The 21,871-nt window shown below is 48.5% G+C and overlaps 19 non-coding genes across 19 annotated transcripts; all 19 read left to right on the top strand.

The window, feature by feature from the left end:
* Positions 1–950: 950 nt before the first annotated feature.
* LOC124727221 lies at positions 951–1,069 on the top strand. The gene has a single exon (XR_007007009.1). It is a non-coding gene; the product is annotated as a 5S ribosomal RNA (ribosomal RNA).
* A 1,004-nt stretch (positions 1,070–2,073) lies between these two features.
* LOC124727220 lies at positions 2,074–2,192 on the top strand. Its single transcript, XR_007007008.1, has one exon. It is a non-coding gene; the product is annotated as a 5S ribosomal RNA (ribosomal RNA).
* Positions 2,193–3,207: 1,015 nt separating this feature from the next.
* On the top strand, positions 3,208–3,326 carry LOC124727219. The gene has a single exon (XR_007007007.1). It is a non-coding gene; the product is annotated as a 5S ribosomal RNA (ribosomal RNA).
* Positions 3,327–4,341: 1,015 nt separating this feature from the next.
* LOC124727218 lies at positions 4,342–4,460 on the top strand. The gene has a single exon (XR_007007006.1). It is a non-coding gene; the product is annotated as a 5S ribosomal RNA (ribosomal RNA).
* A 1,015-nt stretch (positions 4,461–5,475) lies between these two features.
* Positions 5,476–5,594, top strand: LOC124727217. The gene has a single exon (XR_007007005.1). It is a non-coding gene; the product is annotated as a 5S ribosomal RNA (ribosomal RNA).
* Positions 5,595–6,609: 1,015 nt separating this feature from the next.
* Positions 6,610–6,728, top strand: LOC124727215. Its single transcript, XR_007007004.1, has one exon. It is a non-coding gene; the product is annotated as a 5S ribosomal RNA (ribosomal RNA).
* Positions 6,729–7,743: 1,015 nt separating this feature from the next.
* On the top strand, positions 7,744–7,862 carry LOC124727213. The gene has a single exon (XR_007007002.1). It is a non-coding gene; the product is annotated as a 5S ribosomal RNA (ribosomal RNA).
* Positions 7,863–8,877: 1,015 nt separating this feature from the next.
* LOC124727212 lies at positions 8,878–8,996 on the top strand. Its single transcript, XR_007007001.1, has one exon. It is a non-coding gene; the product is annotated as a 5S ribosomal RNA (ribosomal RNA).
* A 1,014-nt stretch (positions 8,997–10,010) lies between these two features.
* On the top strand, positions 10,011–10,129 carry LOC124727211. Its single transcript, XR_007007000.1, has one exon. It is a non-coding gene; the product is annotated as a 5S ribosomal RNA (ribosomal RNA).
* Positions 10,130–11,145: 1,016 nt separating this feature from the next.
* Positions 11,146–11,264, top strand: LOC124727210. The gene has a single exon (XR_007006999.1). It is a non-coding gene; the product is annotated as a 5S ribosomal RNA (ribosomal RNA).
* Positions 11,265–12,278: 1,014 nt separating this feature from the next.
* LOC124727209 lies at positions 12,279–12,397 on the top strand. Its single transcript, XR_007006998.1, has one exon. It is a non-coding gene; the product is annotated as a 5S ribosomal RNA (ribosomal RNA).
* Positions 12,398–13,413: 1,016 nt separating this feature from the next.
* LOC124727208 lies at positions 13,414–13,532 on the top strand. The gene has a single exon (XR_007006997.1). It is a non-coding gene; the product is annotated as a 5S ribosomal RNA (ribosomal RNA).
* Positions 13,533–14,547: 1,015 nt separating this feature from the next.
* LOC124727207 lies at positions 14,548–14,666 on the top strand. The gene has a single exon (XR_007006996.1). It is a non-coding gene; the product is annotated as a 5S ribosomal RNA (ribosomal RNA).
* A 1,015-nt stretch (positions 14,667–15,681) lies between these two features.
* LOC124727206 lies at positions 15,682–15,800 on the top strand. Its single transcript, XR_007006995.1, has one exon. It is a non-coding gene; the product is annotated as a 5S ribosomal RNA (ribosomal RNA).
* A 1,014-nt stretch (positions 15,801–16,814) lies between these two features.
* LOC124727204 lies at positions 16,815–16,933 on the top strand. The gene has a single exon (XR_007006994.1). It is a non-coding gene; the product is annotated as a 5S ribosomal RNA (ribosomal RNA).
* A 1,013-nt stretch (positions 16,934–17,946) lies between these two features.
* Positions 17,947–18,065, top strand: LOC124727203. Its single transcript, XR_007006993.1, has one exon. It is a non-coding gene; the product is annotated as a 5S ribosomal RNA (ribosomal RNA).
* Positions 18,066–19,079: 1,014 nt separating this feature from the next.
* Positions 19,080–19,198, top strand: LOC124727201. The gene has a single exon (XR_007006991.1). It is a non-coding gene; the product is annotated as a 5S ribosomal RNA (ribosomal RNA).
* Positions 19,199–20,213: 1,015 nt separating this feature from the next.
* On the top strand, positions 20,214–20,332 carry LOC124727200. Its single transcript, XR_007006990.1, has one exon. It is a non-coding gene; the product is annotated as a 5S ribosomal RNA (ribosomal RNA).
* A 1,014-nt stretch (positions 20,333–21,346) lies between these two features.
* Positions 21,347–21,465, top strand: LOC124727199. The gene has a single exon (XR_007006989.1). It is a non-coding gene; the product is annotated as a 5S ribosomal RNA (ribosomal RNA).
* The last annotated feature ends 406 nt before the right edge of the window (positions 21,466–21,871 follow it).

Raw genomic sequence — 21,871 nt, 5'->3', positions numbered from 1 at the left:
ACAAAGATTCTTGCTTAAGCATTTTAAACTACTGTAATGACCATAAAGTACGAAATTGCAGTAATTGTCTCAGTTTGAGGGAGAATGTGCTAACCAAGTTCGCCAGGAAGTCTTTGAAAACGACAAAACAGTACGAATCGGCAGATATGTTCTGAAATACGTCAGCGCCTGTTGTTGTGTAGCGGTGTACAATTCCTACTTCGATATGTAATCATAAAGTTATTCTTTAGTCGTCTCGTCTCGTCTCCTCATCTCCTGCAGACGTTTCTTGTGCTTGCGCTGTTATATGGGCCACGACCCGAGCGGCAGCGAGCGGCAGTCGAGCAAAGTCGGGACAAGTCGGGACGGGGACAGGGACAGCGATAGGAATGGTGCGAATGCACTGCAAATTACGCAAACATCTCGTCTGATGCGAGGAAGCTCACATCGCCAGCAGTGGCGCCCTCCAACAGGAACTTCCACACCCCGTACAGGCCATACGCCGGTCGGCCGCGCGCCAGCCATCCACTGGACACCAGGGACAAGATGCGTCTTCCGCGAGTGTCGAAGGCTGCACGCGCCAAGCGGATGACAGGAGGTGCAACGAGAAGCTGCGCGTCTCACACACACGGCGGCGCGCCCGCTAGTTCGGCAGTCGCTCTGCTGGCACGTCGGATTGCGGAAGGAAGTGCTTACAATTACAATTCTGTTCATGTTTTATGTTGTAAAGTTGTTACCTTGTAACGATGTAATGTTAATAAATAAATTTATAAAGCTCACAAAAAAAAAAAAAAAACACGAAGCACGTCCTTCCGGCTCATAAGTTTTGGAACTCAGGATTGCGTTCGCGCTAACGTGACGAATTGTCAATAAAAAAAAAATGCGGCTGCTTTCGACCGAAAAGTAAGATTTTGTGTGTGTTGGGATAAGAACCGAATGCGAATTCTGCCATGCGCCAACATTATATGGGCGCCAACGGCCATACCATGTTGAGTACACCGGTTCTCGTCCGATCACCGAAGTTAAGCAACATCGGGCGTGGTTAGTACTTGGATGGGTGACCGCCTGGGAACACCACGTGCTGTTGGCTCCCCTTCATTTACTTTTTTTTTTTTTTTTATACCGCCCTCTTTCCATACCACCGTTGTGTTGTGACAAAGATTCTTGCTTAAGCATTTTAAACTACTGTAATGACCATAAAGTACGAAATTGCAGTAATTGTCTCAGTTTGAGGGAGAATGTGCTAACCAAGTTCGCCAGGAAGTCTTTGAAAACGACAAAACAGTACGAATCGGCAGATATGTTCTGAAATACGTCAGCGCCTGTTGTTGTGTAGCGGTGTACAATTCCTACTTCGATATGTAATCATAAAGTTATTCTTTAGTCGTCTCGTCTCGTCTCCTCATCTCCTGCAGACGTTTCTTGTGCTTGCGCTGTTATATGGGCCACGACCCGAGCGGCAGCGAGCGGCAGTCGGGACAAGTCGGGACGGGGACAGGGACAGCGATAGGAATGGTGCGAATGCACTGCAAATTACGCAAACATCTCGTCTGATGCGAGGAAGCTCACATCGCCAGCAGTGGCGCCCTCCAACAGGAACTTCCACACCCCGTACAGGCCATACGCCGGTCGGCCGCGCGCCAGCCATCCACTGGACACCAGGGACAAGATGCGTCTTCCGCGAGTGTCGAAGGCTGCACGCGCCAAGCGGATGACAGGAGGTGCAACGAGAAGCTGCGCGTCTCACACACACGGCGGCGCGCCCGCTAGTTCGGCAGTCGCTCTGCTGGCACGTCGGATTGCGGAAGGAAGTGCTTACAATTACAATTCTGTTCATGTTTTATGTTGTAAAGTTGTTACCTTGTAACGATGTAATGTTAATAAATAAATTTATAAAGCTCACAAAAAAAAAAAAAAAACACGAAGCACGTCCTTCCGGCTCATAAGTTTTGGAACTCAGGATTGCGTTCGCGCTAACGTGACGAATTGTCAATAAAAAAAAAATGCGGCTGCTTTCGACCGAAAAGTAAGATTTTGTGTGTGTTGGGATAAGAACCGAATGCGAATTCTGCCATGCGCCAACATTATATGGGCGCCAACGGCCATACCATGTTGAGTACACCGGTTCTCGTCCGATCACCGAAGTTAAGCAACATCGGGCGTGGTTAGTACTTGGATGGGTGACCGCCTGGGAACACCACGTGCTGTTGGCTCCCCTTCATTTACTTTTTTTTTTTTTTTTATACCGCCCTCTTTCCATACCACCGTTGTGTTGTGACAAAGATTCTTGCTTAAGCATTTTAAACTACTGTAATGACCATAAAGTACGAAATTGCAGTAATTGTCTCAGTTTGAGGGAGAATGTGCTAACCAAGTTCGCCAGGAAGTCTTTGAAAACGACAAAACAGTACGAATCGGCAGATATGTTCTGAAATACGTCAGCGCCTGTTGTTGTGTAGCGGTGTACAATTCCTACTTCGATATGTAATCATAAAGTTATTCTTTAGTCGTCTCGTCTCGTCTCCTCATCTCCTGCAGACGTTTCTTGTGCTTGCGCTGTTATATGGGCCACGACCCGAGCGGCAGCGAGCGGCAGTCGAGCAAAGTCGGGACAAGTCGGGACGGGGACAGGGACAGCGATAGGAATGGTGCGAATGCACTGCAAATTACGCAAACATCTCGTCTGATGCGAGGAAGCTCACATCGCCAGCAGTGGCGCCCTCCAACAGGAACTTCCACACCCCGTACAGGCCATACGCCGGTCGGCCGCGCGCCAGCCATCCACTGGACACCAGGGACAAGATGCGTCTTCCGCGAGTGTCGAAGGCTGCACGCGCCAAGCGGATGACAGGAGGTGCAACGAGAAGCTGCGCGTCTCACACACACGGCGGCGCGCCCGCTAGTTCGGCAGTCGCTCTGCTGGCACGTCGGATTGCGGAAGGAAGTGCTTACAATTACAATTCTGTTCATGTTTTATGTTGTAAAGTTGTTACCTTGTAACGATGTAATGTTAATAAATAAATTTATAAAGCTCACAAAAAAAAAAAAAAAAACACGAAGCACGTCCTTCCGGCTCATAAGTTTTGGAACTCAGGATTGCGTTCGCGCTAACGTGACGAATTGTCAATAAAAAAAAAATGCGGCTGCTTTCGACCGAAAAGTAAGATTTTGTGTGTGTTGGGATAAGAACCGAATGCGAATTCTGCCATGCGCCAACATTATATGGGCGCCAACGGCCATACCATGTTGAGTACACCGGTTCTCGTCCGATCACCGAAGTTAAGCAACATCGGGCGTGGTTAGTACTTGGATGGGTGACCGCCTGGGAACACCACGTGCTGTTGGCTCCCCTTCATTTACTTTTTTTTTTTTTTTTATACCGCCCTCTTTCCATACCACCGTTGTGTTGTGACAAAGATTCTTGCTTAAGCATTTTAAACTACTGTAATGACCATAAAGTACGAAATTGCAGTAATTGTCTCAGTTTGAGGGAGAATGTGCTAACCAAGTTCGCCAGGAAGTCTTTGAAAACGACAAAACAGTACGAATCGGCAGATATGTTCTGAAATACGTCAGCGCCTGTTGTTGTGTAGCGGTGTACAATTCCTACTTCGATATGTAATCATAAAGTTATTCTTTAGTCGTCTCGTCTCGTCTCCTCATCTCCTGCAGACGTTTCTTGTGCTTGCGCTGTTATATGGGCCACGACCCGAGCGGCAGCGAGCGGCAGTCGAGCAAAGTCGGGACAAGTCGGGACGGGGACAGGGACAGCGATAGGAATGGTGCGAATGCACTGCAAATTACGCAAACATCTCGTCTGATGCGAGGAAGCTCACATCGCCAGCAGTGGCGCCCTCCAACAGGAACTTCCACACCCCGTACAGGCCATACGCCGGTCGGCCGCGCGCCAGCCATCCACTGGACACCAGGGACAAGATGCGTCTTCCGCGAGTGTCGAAGGCTGCACGCGCCAAGCGGATGACAGGAGGTGCAACGAGAAGCTGCGCGTCTCACACACACGGCGGCGCGCCCGCTAGTTCGGCAGTCGCTCTGCTGGCACGTCGGATTGCGGAAGGAAGTGCTTACAATTACAATTCTGTTCATGTTTTATGTTGTAAAGTTGTTACCTTGTAACGATGTAATGTTAATAAATAAATTTATAAAGCTCACAAAAAAAAAAAAAAAAACACGAAGCACGTCCTTCCGGCTCATAAGTTTTGGAACTCAGGATTGCGTTCGCGCTAACGTGACGAATTGTCAATAAAAAAAAAATGCGGCTGCTTTCGACCGAAAAGTAAGATTTTGTGTGTGTTGGGATAAGAACCGAATGCGAATTCTGCCATGCGCCAACATTATATGGGCGCCAACGGCCATACCATGTTGAGTACACCGGTTCTCGTCCGATCACCGAAGTTAAGCAACATCGGGCGTGGTTAGTACTTGGATGGGTGACCGCCTGGGAACACCACGTGCTGTTGGCTCCCCTTCATTTACTTTTTTTTTTTTTTTTATACCGCCCTCTTTCCATACCACCGTTGTGTTGTGACAAAGATTCTTGCTTAAGCATTTTAAACTACTGTAATGACCATAAAGTACGAAATTGCAGTAATTGTCTCAGTTTGAGGGAGAATGTGCTAACCAAGTTCGCCAGGAAGTCTTTGAAAACGACAAAACAGTACGAATCGGCAGATATGTTCTGAAATACGTCAGCGCCTGTTGTTGTGTAGCGGTGTACAATTCCTACTTCGATATGTAATCATAAAGTTATTCTTTAGTCGTCTCGTCTCGTCTCCTCATCTCCTGCAGACGTTTCTTGTGCTTGCGCTGTTATATGGGCCACGACCCGAGCGGCAGCGAGCGGCAGTCGAGCAAAGTCGGGACAAGTCGGGACGGGGACAGGGACAGCGATAGGAATGGTGCGAATGCACTGCAAATTACGCAAACATCTCGTCTGATGCGAGGAAGCTCACATCGCCAGCAGTGGCGCCCTCCAACAGGAACTTCCACACCCCGTACAGGCCATACGCCGGTCGGCCGCGCGCCAGCCATCCACTGGACACCAGGGACAAGATGCGTCTTCCGCGAGTGTCGAAGGCTGCACGCGCCAAGCGGATGACAGGAGGTGCAACGAGAAGCTGCGCGTCTCACACACACGGCGGCGCGCCCGCTAGTTCGGCAGTCGCTCTGCTGGCACGTCGGATTGCGGAAGGAAGTGCTTACAATTACAATTCTGTTCATGTTTTATGTTGTAAAGTTGTTACCTTGTAACGATGTAATGTTAATAAATAAATTTATAAAGCTCACAAAAAAAAAAAAAAAAACACGAAGCACGTCCTTCCGGCTCATAAGTTTTGGAACTCAGGATTGCGTTCGCGCTAACGTGACGAATTGTCAATAAAAAAAAAATGCGGCTGCTTTCGACCGAAAAGTAAGATTTTGTGTGTGTTGGGATAAGAACCGAATGCGAATTCTGCCATGCGCCAACATTATATGGGCGCCAACGGCCATACCATGTTGAGTACACCGGTTCTCGTCCGATCACCGAAGTTAAGCAACATCGGGCGTGGTTAGTACTTGGATGGGTGACCGCCTGGGAACACCACGTGCTGTTGGCTCCCCTTCATTTACTTTTTTTTTTTTTTTTATACCGCCCTCTTTCCATACCACCGTTGTGTTGTGACAAAGATTCTTGCTTAAGCATTTTAAACTACTGTAATGACCATAAAGTACGAAATTGCAGTAATTGTCTCAGTTTGAGGGAGAATGTGCTAACCAAGTTCGCCAGGAAGTCTTTGAAAACGACAAAACAGTACGAATCGGCAGATATGTTCTGAAATACGTCAGCGCCTGTTGTTGTGTAGCGGTGTACAATTCCTACTTCGATATGTAATCATAAAGTTATTCTTTAGTCGTCTCGTCTCGTCTCCTCATCTCCTGCAGACGTTTCTTGTGCTTGCGCTGTTATATGGGCCACGACCCGAGCGGCAGCGAGCGGCAGTCGAGCAAAGTCGGGACAAGTCGGGACGGGGACAGGGACAGCGATAGGAATGGTGCGAATGCACTGCAAATTACGCAAACATCTCGTCTGATGCGAGGAAGCTCACATCGCCAGCAGTGGCGCCCTCCAACAGGAACTTCCACACCCCGTACAGGCCATACGCCGGTCGGCCGCGCGCCAGCCATCCACTGGACACCAGGGACAAGATGCGTCTTCCGCGAGTGTCGAAGGCTGCACGCGCCAAGCGGATGACAGGAGGTGCAACGAGAAGCTGCGCGTCTCACACACACGGCGGCGCGCCCGCTAGTTCGGCAGTCGCTCTGCTGGCACGTCGGATTGCGGAAGGAAGTGCTTACAATTACAATTCTGTTCATGTTTTATGTTGTAAAGTTGTTACCTTGTAACGATGTAATGTTAATAAATAAATTTATAAAGCTCACAAAAAAAAAAAAAAAAACACGAAGCACGTCCTTCCGGCTCATAAGTTTTGGAACTCAGGATTGCGTTCGCGCTAACGTGACGAATTGTCAATAAAAAAAAAATGCGGCTGCTTTCGACCGAAAAGTAAGATTTTGTGTGTGTTGGGATAAGAACCGAATGCGAATTCTGCCATGCGCCAACATTATATGGGCGCCAACGGCCATACCATGTTGAGTACACCGGTTCTCGTCCGATCACCGAAGTTAAGCAACATCGGGCGTGGTTAGTACTTGGATGGGTGACCGCCTGGGAACACCACGTGCTGTTGGCTCCCCTTCATTTACTTTTTTTTTTTTTTTTATACCGCCCTCTTTCCATACCACCGTTGTGTTGTGACAAAGATTCTTGCTTAAGCATTTTAAACTACTGTAATGACCATAAAGTACGAAATTGCAGTAATTGTCTCAGTTTGAGGGAGAATGTGCTAACCAAGTTCGCCAGGAAGTCTTTGAAAACGACAAAACAGTACGAATCGGCAGATATGTTCTGAAATACGTCAGCGCCTGTTGTTGTGTAGCGGTGTACAATTCCTACTTCGATATGTAATCATAAAGTTATTCTTTAGTCGTCTCGTCTCGTCTCCTCATCTCCTGCAGACGTTTCTTGTGCTTGCGCTGTTATATGGGCCACGACCCGAGCGGCAGCGAGCGGCAGTCGAGCAAAGTCGGGACAAGTCGGGACGGGGACAGGGACAGCGATAGGAATGGTGCGAATGCACTGCAAATTACGCAAACATCTCGTCTGATGCGAGGAAGCTCACATCGCCAGCAGTGGCGCCCTCCAACAGGAACTTCCACACCCCGTACAGGCCATACGCCGGTCGGCCGCGCGCCAGCCATCCACTGGACACCAGGGACAAGATGCGTCTTCCGCGAGTGTCGAAGGCTGCACGCGCCAAGCGGATGACAGGAGGTGCAACGAGAAGCTGCGCGTCTCACACACACGGCGGCGCGCCCGCTAGTTCGGCAGTCGCTCTGCTGGCACGTCGGATTGCGGAAGGAAGTGCTTACAATTACAATTCTGTTCATGTTTTATGTTGTAAAGTTGTTACCTTGTAACGATGTAATGTTAATAAATAAATTTATAAAGCTCACAAAAAAAAAAAAAAAAACACGAAGCACGTCCTTCCGGCTCATAAGTTTTGGAACTCAGGATTGCGTTCGCGCTAACGTGACGAATTGTCAATAAAAAAAAAATGCGGCTGCTTTCGACCGAAAAGTAAGATTTTGTGTGTGTTGGGATAAGAACCGAATGCGAATTCTGCCATGCGCCAACATTATATGGGCGCCAACGGCCATACCATGTTGAGTACACCGGTTCTCGTCCGATCACCGAAGTTAAGCAACATCGGGCGTGGTTAGTACTTGGATGGGTGACCGCCTGGGAACACCACGTGCTGTTGGCTCCCCTTCATTTACTTTTTTTTTTTTTTTTATACCGCCCTCTTTCCATACCACCGTTGTGTTGTGACAAAGATTCTTGCTTAAGCATTTTAAACTACTGTAATGACCATAAAGTACGAAATTGCAGTAATTGTCTCAGTTTGAGGGAGAATGTGCTAACCAAGTTCGCCAGGAAGTCTTTGAAAACGACAAAACAGTACGAATCGGCAGATATGTTCTGAAATACGTCAGCGCCTGTTGTTGTGTAGCGGTGTACAATTCCTACTTCGATATGTAATCATAAAGTTATTCTTTAGTCGTCTCGTCTCGTCTCCTCATCTCCTGCAGACGTTTCTTGTGCTTGCGCTGTTATATGGGCCACGACCCGAGCGGCAGCGAGCGGCAGTCGAGCAAAGTCGGGACAAGTCGGGACGGGGACAGGGACAGCGATAGGAATGGTGCGAATGCACTGCAAATTACGCAAACATCTCGTCTGATGCGAGGAAGCTCACATCGCCAGCAGTGGCGCCCTCCAACAGGAACTTCCACACCCCGTACAGGCCATACGCCGGTCGGCCGCGCGCCAGCCATCCACTGGACACCAGGGACAAGATGCGTCTTCCGCGAGTGTCGAAGGCTGCACGCGCCAAGCGGATGACAGGAGGTGCAACGAGAAGCTGCGCGTCTCACACACACGGCGGCGCGCCCGCTAGTTCGGCAGTCGCTCTGCTGGCACGTCGGATTGCGGAAGGAAGTGCTTACAATTACAATTCTGTTCATGTTTTATGTTGTAAAGTTGTTACCTTGTAACGATGTAATGTTAATAAATAAATTTATAAAGCTCACAAAAAAAAAAAAAAAAACACGAAGCACGTCCTTCCGGCTCATAAGTTTTGGAACTCAGGATTGCGTTCGCGCTAACGTGACGAATTGTCAATAAAAAAAAAATGCGGCTGCTTTCGACCGAAAAGTAAGATTTTGTGTGTGTTGGGATAAGAACCGAATGCGAATTCTGCCATGCGCCAACATTATATGGGCGCCAACGGCCATACCATGTTGAGTACACCGGTTCTCGTCCGATCACCGAAGTTAAGCAACATCGGGCGTGGTTAGTACTTGGATGGGTGACCGCCTGGGAACACCACGTGCTGTTGGCTCCCCTTCATTTACTTTTTTTTTTTTTTTTATACCGCCCTCTTTCCATACCACCGTTGTGTTGTGACAAAGATTCTTGCTTAAGCATTTTAAACTACTGTAATGACCATAAAGTACGAAATTGCAGTAATTGTCTCAGTTTGAGGGAGAATGTGCTAACCAAGTTCGCCAGGAAGTCTTTGAAAACGACAAAACAGTACGAATCGGCAGATATGTTCTGAAATACGTCAGCGCCTGTTGTTGTGTAGCGGTGTACAATTCCTACTTCGATATGTAATCATAAAGTTATTCTTTAGTCGTCTCGTCTCGTCTCCTCATCTCCTGCAGACGTTTCTTGTGCTTGCGCTGTTATATGGGCCACGACCCGAGCGGCAGCGAGCGGCAGTCGAGCAAAGTCGGGACAAGTCGGGACGGGGACAGGGACAGCGATAGGAATGGTGCGAATGCACTGCAAATTACGCAAACATCTCGTCTGATGCGAGGAAGCTCACATCGCCAGCAGTGGCGCCCTCCAACAGGAACTTCCACACCCCGTACAGGCCATACGCCGGTCGGCCGCGCGCCAGCCATCCACTGGACACCAGGGACAAGATGCGTCTTCCGCGAGTGTCGAAGGCTGCACGCGCCAAGCGGATGACAGGAGGTGCAACGAGAAGCTGCGCGTCTCACACACACGGCGGCGCGCCCGCTAGTTCGGCAGTCGCTCTGCTGGCACGTCGGATTGCGGAAGGAAGTGCTTACAATTACAATTCTGTTCATGTTTTATGTTGTAAAGTTGTTACCTTGTAACGATGTAATGTTAATAAATAAATTTATAAAGCTCACAAAAAAAAAAAAAAAACACGAAGCACGTCCTTCCGGCTCATAAGTTTTGGAACTCAGGATTGCGTTCGCGCTAACGTGACGAATTGTCAATAAAAAAAAAATGCGGCTGCTTTCGACCGAAAAGTAAGATTTTGTGTGTGTTGGGATAAGAACCGAATGCGAATTCTGCCATGCGCCAACATTATATGGGCGCCAACGGCCATACCATGTTGAGTACACCGGTTCTCGTCCGATCACCGAAGTTAAGCAACATCGGGCGTGGTTAGTACTTGGATGGGTGACCGCCTGGGAACACCACGTGCTGTTGGCTCCCCTTCATTTACTTTTTTTTTTTTTTTTTATACCGCCCTCTTTCCATACCACCGTTGTGTTGTGACAAAGATTCTTGCTTAAGCATTTTAAACTACTGTAATGACCATAAAGTACGAAATTGCAGTAATTGTCTCAGTTTGAGGGAGAATGTGCTAACCAAGTTCGCCAGGAAGTCTTTGAAAACGACAAAACAGTACGAATCGGCAGATATGTTCTGAAATACGTCAGCGCCTGTTGTTGTGTAGCGGTGTACAATTCCTACTTCGATATGTAATCATAAAGTTATTCTTTAGTCGTCTCGTCTCGTCTCCTCATCTCCTGCAGACGTTTCTTGTGCTTGCGCTGTTATATGGGCCACGACCCGAGCGGCAGCGAGCGGCAGTCGAGCAAAGTCGGGACAAGTCGGGACGGGGACAGGGACAGCGATAGGAATGGTGCGAATGCACTGCAAATTACGCAAACATCTCGTCTGATGCGAGGAAGCTCACATCGCCAGCAGTGGCGCCCTCCAACAGGAACTTCCACACCCCGTACAGGCCATACGCCGGTCGGCCGCGCGCCAGCCATCCACTGGACACCAGGGACAAGATGCGTCTTCCGCGAGTGTCGAAGGCTGCACGCGCCAAGCGGATGACAGGAGGTGCAACGAGAAGCTGCGCGTCTCACACACACGGCGGCGCGCCCGCTAGTTCGGCAGTCGCTCTGCTGGCACGTCGGATTGCGGAAGGAAGTGCTTACAATTACAATTCTGTTCATGTTTTATGTTGTAAAGTTGTTACCTTGTAACGATGTAATGTTAATAAATAAATTTATAAAGCTCACAAAAAAAAAAAAAAAAACACGAAGCACGTCCTTCCGGCTCATAAGTTTTGGAACTCAGGATTGCGTTCGCGCTAACGTGACGAATTGTCAATAAAAAAAAAATGCGGCTGCTTTCGACCGAAAAGTAAGATTTTGTGTGTGTTGGGATAAGAACCGAATGCGAATTCTGCCATGCGCCAACATTATATGGGCGCCAACGGCCATACCATGTTGAGTACACCGGTTCTCGTCCGATCACCGAAGTTAAGCAACATCGGGCGTGGTTAGTACTTGGATGGGTGACCGCCTGGGAACACCACGTGCTGTTGGCTCCCCTTCATTTACTTTTTTTTTTTTTTTTATACCGCCCTCTTTCCATACCACCGTTGTGTTGTGACAAAGATTCTTGCTTAAGCATTTTAAACTACTGTAATGACCATAAAGTACGAAATTGCAGTAATTGTCTCAGTTTGAGGGAGAATGTGCTAACCAAGTTCGCCAGGAAGTCTTTGAAAACGACAAAACAGTACGAATCGGCAGATATGTTCTGAAATACGTCAGCGCCTGTTGTTGTGTAGCGGTGTACAATTCCTACTTCGATATGTAATCATAAAGTTATTCTTTAGTCGTCTCGTCTCGTCTCCTCATCTCCTGCAGACGTTTCTTGTGCTTGCGCTGTTATATGGGCCACGACCCGAGCGGCAGCGAGCGGCAGTCGAGCAAAGTCGGGACAAGTCGGGACGGGGACAGGGACAGCGATAGGAATGGTGCGAATGCACTGCAAATTACGCAAACATCTCGTCTGATGCGAGGAAGCTCACATCGCCAGCAGTGGCGCCCTCCAACAGGAACTTCCACACCCCGTACAGGCCATACGCCGGTCGGCCGCGCGCCAGCCATCCACTGGACACCAGGGACAAGATGCGTCTTCCGCGAGTGTCGAAGGCTGCACGCGCCAAGCGGATGACAGGAGGTGCAACGAGAAGCTGCGCGTCTCACACACACGGCGGCGCGCCCGCTAGTTCGGCAGTCGCTCTGCTGGCACGTCGGATTGCGGAAGGAAGTGCTTACAATTACAATTCTGTTCATGTTTTATGTTGTAAAGTTGTTACCTTGTAACGATGTAATGTTAATAAATAAATTTATAAAGCTCACAAAAAAAAAAAAAAAACACGAAGCACGTCCTTCCGGCTCATAAGTTTTGGAACTCAGGATTGCGTTCGCGCTAACGTGACGAATTGTCAATAAAAAAAAAATGCGGCTGCTTTCGACCGAAAAGTAAGATTTTGTGTGTGTTGGGATAAGAACCGAATGCGAATTCTGCCATGCGCCAACATTATATGGGCGCCAACGGCCATACCATGTTGAGTACACCGGTTCTCGTCCGATCACCGAAGTTAAGCAACATCGGGCGTGGTTAGTACTTGGATGGGTGACCGCCTGGGAACACCACGTGCTGTTGGCTCCCCTTCATTTACTTTTTTTTTTTTTTTTATACCGCCCTCTTTCCATACCACCGTTGTGTTGTGACAAAGATTCTTGCTTAAGCATTTTAAACTACTGTAATGACCATAAAGTACGAAATTGCAGTAATTGTCTCAGTTTGAGGGAGAATGTGCTAACCAAGTTCGCCAGGAAGTCTTTGAAAACGACAAAACAGTACGAATCGGCAGATATGTTCTGAAATACGTCAGCGCCTGTTGTTGTGTAGCGGTGTACAATTCCTACTTCGATATGTAATCATAAAGTTATTCTTTAGTCGTCTCGTCTCGTCTCCTCATCTCCTGCAGACGTTTCTTGTGCTTGCGCTGTTATATGGGCCACGACCCGAGCGGCAGCGAGCGGCAGTCGAGCAAAGTCGGGACAAGTCGGGACGGGGACAGGGACAGCGATAGGAATGGTGCGAATGCACTGCAAATTACGCAAACATCTCGTCTGATGCGAGGAAGCTCACATCGCCAGCAGTGGCGCCCTCCAACAGGAACTTCCACACCCCGTACAGGCCATACGCCGGTCGGCCGCGCGCCAGCCATCCACTGGACACCAGGGACAAGATGCGTCTTCCGCGAGTGTCGAAGGCTGCACGCGCCAAGCGGATGACAGGAGGTGCAACGAGAAGCTGCGCGTCTCACACACACGGCGGCGCGCCCGCTAGTTCGGCAGTCGCTCTGCTGGCACGTCGGATTGCGGAAGGAAGTGCTTACAATTACAATTCTGTTCATGTTTTATGTTGTAAAGTTGTTACCTTGTAACGATGTAATGTTAATAAATAAATTTATAAAGCTCACAAAAAAAAAAAAAAAGAACACGAAGCACGTCCTTCCGGCTCATAAGTTTTGGAACTCAGGATTGCGTTCGCGCTAACGTGACGAATTGTCAATAAAAAAAAAATGCGGCTGCTTTCGACCGAAAAGTAAGATTTTGTGTGTGTTGGGATAAGAACCGAATGCGAATTCTGCCATGCGCCAACATTATATGGGCGCCAACGGCCATACCATGTTGAGTACACCGGTTCTCGTCCGATCACCGAAGTTAAGCAACATCGGGCGTGGTTAGTACTTGGATGGGTGACCGCCTGGGAACACCACGTGCTGTTGGCTCCCCTTCATTTACTTTTTTTTTTTTTTTTATACCGCCCTCTTTCCATACCACCGTTGTGTTGTGACAAAGATTCTTGCTTAAGCATTTTAAACTACTGTAATGACCATAAAGTACGAAATTGCAGTAATTGTCTCAGTTTGAGGGAGAATGTGCTAACCAAGTTCGCCAGGAAGTCTTTGAAAACGACAAAACAGTACGAATCGGCAGATATGTTCTGAAATACGTCAGCGCCTGTTGTTGTGTAGCGGTGTACAATTCCTACTTCGATATGTAATCATAAAGTTATTCTTTAGTCGTCTCGTCTCGTCTCCTCATCTCCTGCAGACGTTTCTTGTGCTTGCGCTGTTATATGGGCCACGACCCGAGCGGCAGCGAGCGGCAGTCGAGCAAAGTCGGGACAAGTCGGGACGGGGACAGGGACAGCGATAGGAATGGTGCGAATGCACTGCAAATTACGCAAACATCTCGTCTGATGCGAGGAAGCTCACATCGCCAGCAGTGGCGCCCTCCAACAGGAACTTCCACACCCCGTACAGGCCATACGCCGGTCGGCCGCGCGCCAGCCATCCACTGGACACCAGGGACAAGATGCGTCTTCCGCGAGTGTCGAAGGCTGCACGCGCCAAGCGGATGACAGGAGGTGCAACGAGAAGCTGCGCGTCTCACACACACGGCGGCGCGCCCGCTAGTTCGGCAGTCGCTCTGCTGGCACGTCGGATTGCGGAAGGAAGTGCTTACAATTACAATTCTGTTCATGTTTTATGTTGTAAAGTTGTTACCTTGTAACGATGTAATGTTAATAAATAAATTTATAAAGCTCACAAAAAAAAAAAAAAAAACACGAAGCACGTCCTTCCGGCTCATAAGTTTTGGAACTCAGGATTGCGTTCGCGCTAACGTGACGAATTGTCAATAAAAAAAAAATGCGGCTGCTTTCGACCGAAAAGTAAGATTTTGTGTGTGTTGGGATAAGAACCGAATGCGAATTCTGCCATGCGCCAACATTATATGGGCGCCAACGGCCATACCATGTTGAGTACACCGGTTCTCGTCCGATCACCGAAGTTAAGCAACATCGGGCGTGGTTAGTACTTGGATGGGTGACCGCCTGGGAACACCACGTGCTGTTGGCTCCCCTTCATTTACTTTTTTTTTTTTTTTTATACCGCCCTCTTTCCATACCACCGTTGTGTTGTGACAAAGATTCTTGCTTAAGCATTTTAAACTACTGTAATGACCATAAAGTACGAAATTGCAGTAATTGTCTCAGTTTGAGGGAGAATGTGCTAACCAAGTTCGCCAGGAAGTCTTTGAAAACGACAAAACAGTACGAATCGGCAGATATGTTCTGAAATACGTCAGCGCCTGTTGTTGTGTAGCGGTGTACAATTCCTACTTCGATATGTAATCATAAAGTTATTCTTTAGTCGTCTCGTCTCGTCTCCTCATCTCCTGCAGACGTTTCTTGTGCTTGCGCTGTTATATGGGCCACGACCCGAGCGGCAGCGAGCGGCAGTCGAGCAAAGTCGGGACAAGTCGGGACGGGGACAGGGACAGCGATAGGAATGGTGCGAATGCACTGCAAATTACGCAAACATCTCGTCTGATGCGAGGAAGCTCACATCGCCAGCAGTGGCGCCCTCCAACAGGAACTTCCACACCCCGTACAGGCCATACGCCGGTCGGCCGCGCGCCAGCCATCCACTGGACACCAGGGACAAGATGCGTCTTCCGCGAGTGTCGAAGGCTGCACGCGCCAAGCGGATGACAGGAGGTGCAACGAGAAGCTGCGCGTCTCACACACACGGCGGCGCGCCCGCTAGTTCGGCAGTCGCTCTGCTGGCACGTCGGATTGCGGAAGGAAGTGCTTACAATTACAATTCTGTTCATGTTTTATGTTGTAAAGTTGTTACCTTGTAACGATGTAATGTTAATAAATAAATTTATAAAGCTCACAAAAAAAAAAAAAAAAACACGAAGCACGTCCTTCCGGCTCATAAGTTTTGGAACTCAGGATTGCGTTCGCGCTAACGTGACGAATTGTCAATAAAAAAAAAATGCGGCTGCTTTCGACCGAAAAGTAAGATTTTGTGTGTGTTGGGATAAGAACCGAATGCGAATTCTGCCATGCGCCAACATTATATGGGCGCCAACGGCCATACCATGTTGAGTACACCGGTTCTCGTCCGATCACCGAAGTTAAGCAACATCGGGCGTGGTTAGTACTTGGATGGGTGACCGCCTGGGAACACCACGTGCTGTTGGCTCCCCTTCATTTACTTTTTTTTTTTTTTTTATACCGCCCTCTTTCCATACCACCGTTGTGTTGTGACAAAGATTCTTGCTTAAGCATTTTAAACTACTGTAATGACCATAAAGTACGAAATTGCAGTAATTGTCTCAGTTTGAGGGAGAATGTGCTAACCAAGTTCGCCAGGAAGTCTTTGAAAACGACAAAACAGTACGAATCGGCAGATATGTTCTGAAATACGTCAGCGCCTGTTGTTGTGTAGCGGTGTACAATTCCTACTTCGATATGTAATCATAAAGTTATTCTTTAGTCGTCTCGTCTCGTCTCCTCATCTCCTGCAGACGTTTCTTGTGCTTGCGCTGTTATATGGGCCACGACCCGAGCGGCAGCGAGCGGCAGTCGAGCAAAGTCGGGACAAGTCGGGACGGGGACAGGGACAGCGATAGGAATGGTGCGAATGCACTGCAAATTACGCAAACATCTCGTCTGATGCGAGGAAGCTCACATCGCCAGCAGTGGCGCCCTCCAACAGGAACTTCCACACCCCGTACAGGCCATACGCCGGTCGGCCGCGCGCCAGCCATCCACTGGACACCAGGGACAAGATGCGTCTTCCGCGAGTGTCGAAGGCTGCACGCGCCAAGCGGATGACAGGAGGTGCAACGAGAAGCTGCGCGTCTCACACACACGGCGGCGCGCCCGCTAGTTCGGCAGTCGCTCTGCTGGCACGTCGGATTGCGGAAGGAAGTGCTTACAATTACAATTCTGTTCATGTTTTATGTTGTAAAGTTGTTACCTTGTAACGATGTAATGTTAATAAATAAATTTATAAAGCTCACAAAAAAAAAAAAAAAACACGAAGCACGTCCTTCCGGCTCATAAGTTTTGGAACTCAGGATTGCGTTCGCGCTAACGTGACGAATTGTCAATAAAAAAAAAATGCGGCTGCTTTCGACCGAAAAGTAAGATTTTGTGTGTGTTGGGATAAGAACCGAATGCGAATTCTGCCATGCGCCAACATTATATGGGCGCCAACGGCCATACCATGTTGAGTACACCGGTTCTCGTCCGATCACCGAAGTTAAGCAACATCGGGCGTGGTTAGTACTTGGATGGGTGACCGCCTGGGAACACCACGTGCTGTTGGCTCCCCTTCATTTACTTTTTTTTTTTTTTTTATACCGCCCTCTTTCCATACCACCGTTGTGTTGTGACAAAGATTCTTGCTTAAGCATTTTAAACTACTGTAATGACCATAAAGTACGAAATTGCAGTAATTGTCTCAGTTTGAGGGAGAATGTGCTAACCAAGTTCGCCAGGAAGTCTTTGAAAACGACAAAACAGTACGAATCGGCAGATATGTTCTGAAATACGTCAGCGCCTGTTGTTGTGTAGCGGTGTACAATTCCTACTTCGATATGTAATCATAAAGTTATTCTTTAGTCGTCTCGTCTCGTCTCCTCATCTCCTGCAGACGTTTCTTGTGCTTGCGCTGTTATATGGGCCACGACCCGAGCGGCAGCGAGCGGCAGTCGAGCAAAGTCGGGACAAGTCGGGACGGGGACAGGGACAGCGATAGGAATGGTGCGAATGCACTGCAAATTACGCAAACATCTCGTCTGATGCGAGGAAGCTCACATCGCCAGCAGTGGCGCCCTCCAACAGGAACTTCCACACCCCGTACAGGCCATACGCCGGTCGGCCGCGCGCCAGCCATCCACTGGACACCAGGGACAAGATGCGTCTTCCGCGAGTGTCGAAGGCTGCACGCGCCAAGCGGATGACAGGAGGTGCAACGAGAAGCTGCGCGTCTCACACACACGGCGGCGCGCCCGCTAGTTCGGCAGTCGCTCTGCTGGCACGTCGGATTGCGGAAGGAAGTGCTTACAATTACAATTCTGTTCATGTTTTATGTTGTAAAGTTGTTACCTTGTAACGATGTAATGTTAATAAATAAATTTATAAAGCTCACAAAAAAAAAAAAAAACACGAAGCACGTCCTTCCGGCTCATAAGTTTTGGAACTCAGGATTGCGTTCGCGCTAACGTGACGAATTGTCAATAAAAAAAAAATGCGGCTGCTTTCGACCGAAAAGTAAGATTTTGTGTGTGTTGGGATAAGAACCGAATGCGAATTCTGCCATGCGCCAACATTATATGGGCGCCAACGGCCATACCATGTTGAGTACACCGGTTCTCGTCCGATCACCGAAGTTAAGCAACATCGGGCGTGGTTAGTACTTGGATGGGTGACCGCCTGGGAACACCACGTGCTGTTGGCTCCCCTTCATTTACTTTTTTTTTTTTTTTTATACCGCCCTCTTTCCATACCACCGTTGTGTTGTGACAAAGATTCTTGCTTAAGCATTTTAAACTACTGTAATGACCATAAAGTACGAAATTGCAGTAATTGTCTCAGTTTGAGGGAGAATGTGCTAACCAAGTTCGCCAGGAAGTCTTTGAAAACGACAAAACAGTACGAATCGGCAGATATGTTCTGAAATACGTCAGCGCCTGTTGTTGTGTAGCGGTGTACAATTCCTACTTCGATATGTAATCATAAAGTTATTCTTTAGTCGTCTCGTCTCGTCTCCTCATCTCCTGCAGACGTTTCTTGTGCTTGCGCTGTTATATGGGCCACGACCCGAGCGGCAGCGAGCGGCAGTCGAGCAAAGTCGGGACAAGTCGGGACGGGGACAGGGACAGCGATAGGAATGGTGCGAATGCACTGCAAATTACGCAAACATCTCGTCTGATGCGAGGAAGCTCACATCGCCAGCAGTGGCGCCCTCCAACAGGAACTTCCACACCCCGTACAGGCCATACGCCGGTCGGCCGCGCGCCAGCCATCCACTGGACACCAGGGACAAGATGCGTCTTCCGCGAGTGTCGAAGGCTGCACGCGCCAAGCGGATGACAGGAGGTGCAACGAGAAGCTGCGCGTCTCACACACACGGCGGCGCGCCCGCTAGTTCGGCAGTCGCTCTGCTGGCACGTCGGATTGCGGAAGGAAGTGCTTACAATTACAATTCTGTTCATGTTTTATGTTGTAAAGTTGTTACCTTGTAACGATGTAATGTTAATAAATAAATTTATAAAGCTCACAAAAAAAAAAAAAAAACACGAAGCACGTCCTTCCGGCTCATAAGTTTTGGAACTCAGGATTGCGTTCGCGCTAACGTGACGAATTGTCAATAAAAAAAAAATGCGGCTGCTTTCGACCGAAAAGTAAGATTTTGTGTGTGTTGGGATAAGAACCGAATGCGAATTCTGCCATGCGCCAACATTATATGGGCGCCAACGGCCATACCATGTTGAGTACACCGGTTCTCGTCCGATCACCGAAGTTAAGCAACATCGGGCGTGGTTAGTACTTGGATGGGTGACCGCCTGGGAACACCACGTGCTGTTGGCTCCCCTTCATTTACTTTTTTTTTTTTTTTTATACCGCCCTCTTTCCATACCACCGTTGTGTTGTGACAAAGATTCTTGCTTAAGCATTTTAAACTACTGTAATGACCATAAAGTACGAAATTGCAGTAATTGTCTCAGTTTGAGGGAGAATGTGCTAACCAAGTTCGCCAGGAAGTCTTTGAAAACGACAAAACAGTACGAATCGGCAGATATGTTCTGAAATACGTCAGCGCCTGTTGTTGTGTAGCGGTGTACAATTCCTACTTCGATATGTAATCATAAAGTTATTCTTTAGTCGTCTCGTCTCGTCTCCTCATCTCCTGCAGACGTTTCTTGTGCTTGCGCTGTTATATGGGCCACGACCCGAGCGGCAGCGAGCGGCAGTCGAGCAAAGTCGGGACAAGTCGGGACGGGGACAGGGACAGCGATAGGAATGGTGCGAATGCACTGCAAATTACGCAAACATCTCGTCTGATGCGAGGAAGCTCACATCGCCAGCAGTGGCGCCCTCCAACAGGAACTTCCACACCCCGTACAGGCCATACGCCGGTCGGCCGCGCGCCAGCCATCCACTGGACACCAGGGACAAGATGCGTCTTCCGCGAGTGTCGAAGGCTGCACGCGCCAAGCGGATGACAGGAGGTGCAACGAGAAGCTGCGCGTCTCACACACACGGCGGCGCGCCCGCTAGTTCGGCAGTCGCTCTGCTGGCACGTCGGATTGCGGAAGGAAGTGCTTACAATTACAATTCTGTTCATGTTTTATGTTGTAAAGTTGTTACCTTGTAACGATGTAATGTTAATAAATAAATTTATAAAGCTCACAAAAAAAAAAAAAAAAACACGAAGCACGTCCTTCCGGCTCATAAGTTTTGGAACTCAGGATTGCGTTCGCGCTAACGTGACGAATTGTCAATAAAAAAAAAATGCGGCTGCTTTCGACCGAAAAGTAAGATTTTGTGTGTGTTGGGATAAGAACCGAATGCGAATTCTGCCATGCGCCAACATTATATGGGCGCCAACGGCCATACCATGTTGAGTACACCGGTTCTCGTCCGATCACCGAAGTTAAGCAACATCGGGCGTGGTTAGTACTTGGATGGGTGACCGCCTGGGAACACCACGTGCTGTTGGCTCCCCTTCATTTACTTTTTTTTTTTTTTTTATACCGCCCTCTTTCCATACCACCGTTGTGTTGTGACAAAGATTCTTGCTTAAGCATTTTAAACTACTGTAATGACCATAAAGTACGAAATTGCAGTAATTGTCTCAGTTTGAGGGAGAATGTGCTAACCAAGTTCGCCAGGAAGTCTTTGAAAACGACAAAACAGTACGAATCGGCAGATATGTTCTGAAATACGTCAGCGCCTGTTGTTGTGTAGCGGTGTACAATTCCTACTTCGATATGTAATCATAAAGTTATTCTTTAGTCGTCTCGTCTCGTCTCCTCATCTCCTGCAGACGTTTCTTGTGCTTGCGCTGTTATATGGGCCACGACCCGAGCGGCAGCGAGCGGCAGTCGAGCAAAGTCGGGACAAGTCGGGACGGGGACAGGGACAGCGATAGGAATGGTGCGAATGCACTGCAAATTACGCAAACATCTCGTCTGATGCGAGGAAGCTCACATCGCCAGCAGTGGCGCCCTCCAACAGGAACTTCCACACCCCGTACAGGCCATACGCCGGTCGGCCGCGCGCCAGCCATCCACTGGACACCAGGGACAAGATGCGTCTTCCGCGAGTGTCGAAGGCTGCACGCGCCAAGCGGATGACAGGAGGTGCAACGAGAAGCTGCGCGTCTCACACACACGGCGGCGCGCCCGCTAGTTCGGCAGTCGCTCTGCTGGCACGTCGGATTGCGGAAGGAAGTGCTTACAATTACAATTCTGTTCATGTTTTATGTTGTAAAGTTGTTACCTTGTAACGATGTAATGTTAATAAATAAATTTATAAAGCTCACAAAAAAAAAAAAAAAACACGAAGCACGTCCTTCCGGCTCATAAGTTTTGGAACTCAGGATTGCGTTCGCGCTAACGTGACGAATTGTCAATAAAAAAAAAATGCGGCTGCTTTCGACCGAAAAGTAAGATTTTGTGTGTGTTGGGATAAGAACCGAATGCGAATTCTGCCATGCGCCAACATTATATGGGCGCCAACGGCCATACCATGTTGAGTACACCGGTTCTCGTCCGATCACCGAAGTTAAGCAACATCGGGCGTGGTTAGTACTTGGATGGGTGACCGCCTGGGAACACCACGTGCTGTTGGCTCCCCTTCATTTACTTTTTTTTTTTTTTTTATACCGCCCTCTTTCCATACCACCGTTGTGTTGTGACAAAGATTCTTGCTTAAGCATTTTAAACTACTGTAATGACCATAAAGTACGAAATTGCAGTAATTGTCTCAGTTTGAGGGAGAATGTGCTAACCAAGTTCGCCAGGAAGTCTTTGAAAACGACAAAACAGTACGAATCGGCAGATATGTTCTGAAATACGTCAGCGCCTGTTGTTGTGTAGCGGTGTACAATTCCTACTTCGATATGTAATCATAAAGTTATTCTTTAGTCGTCTCGTCTCGTCTCCTCATCTCCTGCAGACGTTTCTTGTGCTTGCGCTGTTATATGGGCCACGACCCGAGCGGCAGCGAGCGGCAGTCGAGCAAAGTCGGGACAAGTCG

This window comes from Schistocerca piceifrons, unplaced genomic scaffold, assembly GCF_021461385.2.
Source record: "Schistocerca piceifrons isolate TAMUIC-IGC-003096 unplaced genomic scaffold, iqSchPice1.1 HiC_scaffold_109, whole genome shotgun sequence".
Taxonomy (NCBI): domain Eukaryota; kingdom Metazoa; phylum Arthropoda; class Insecta; order Orthoptera; family Acrididae; genus Schistocerca; species Schistocerca piceifrons.
Note: the sequence above shows the minus strand (reverse complement) of the source record. Positions and strands in the feature narration are given on the sequence as shown.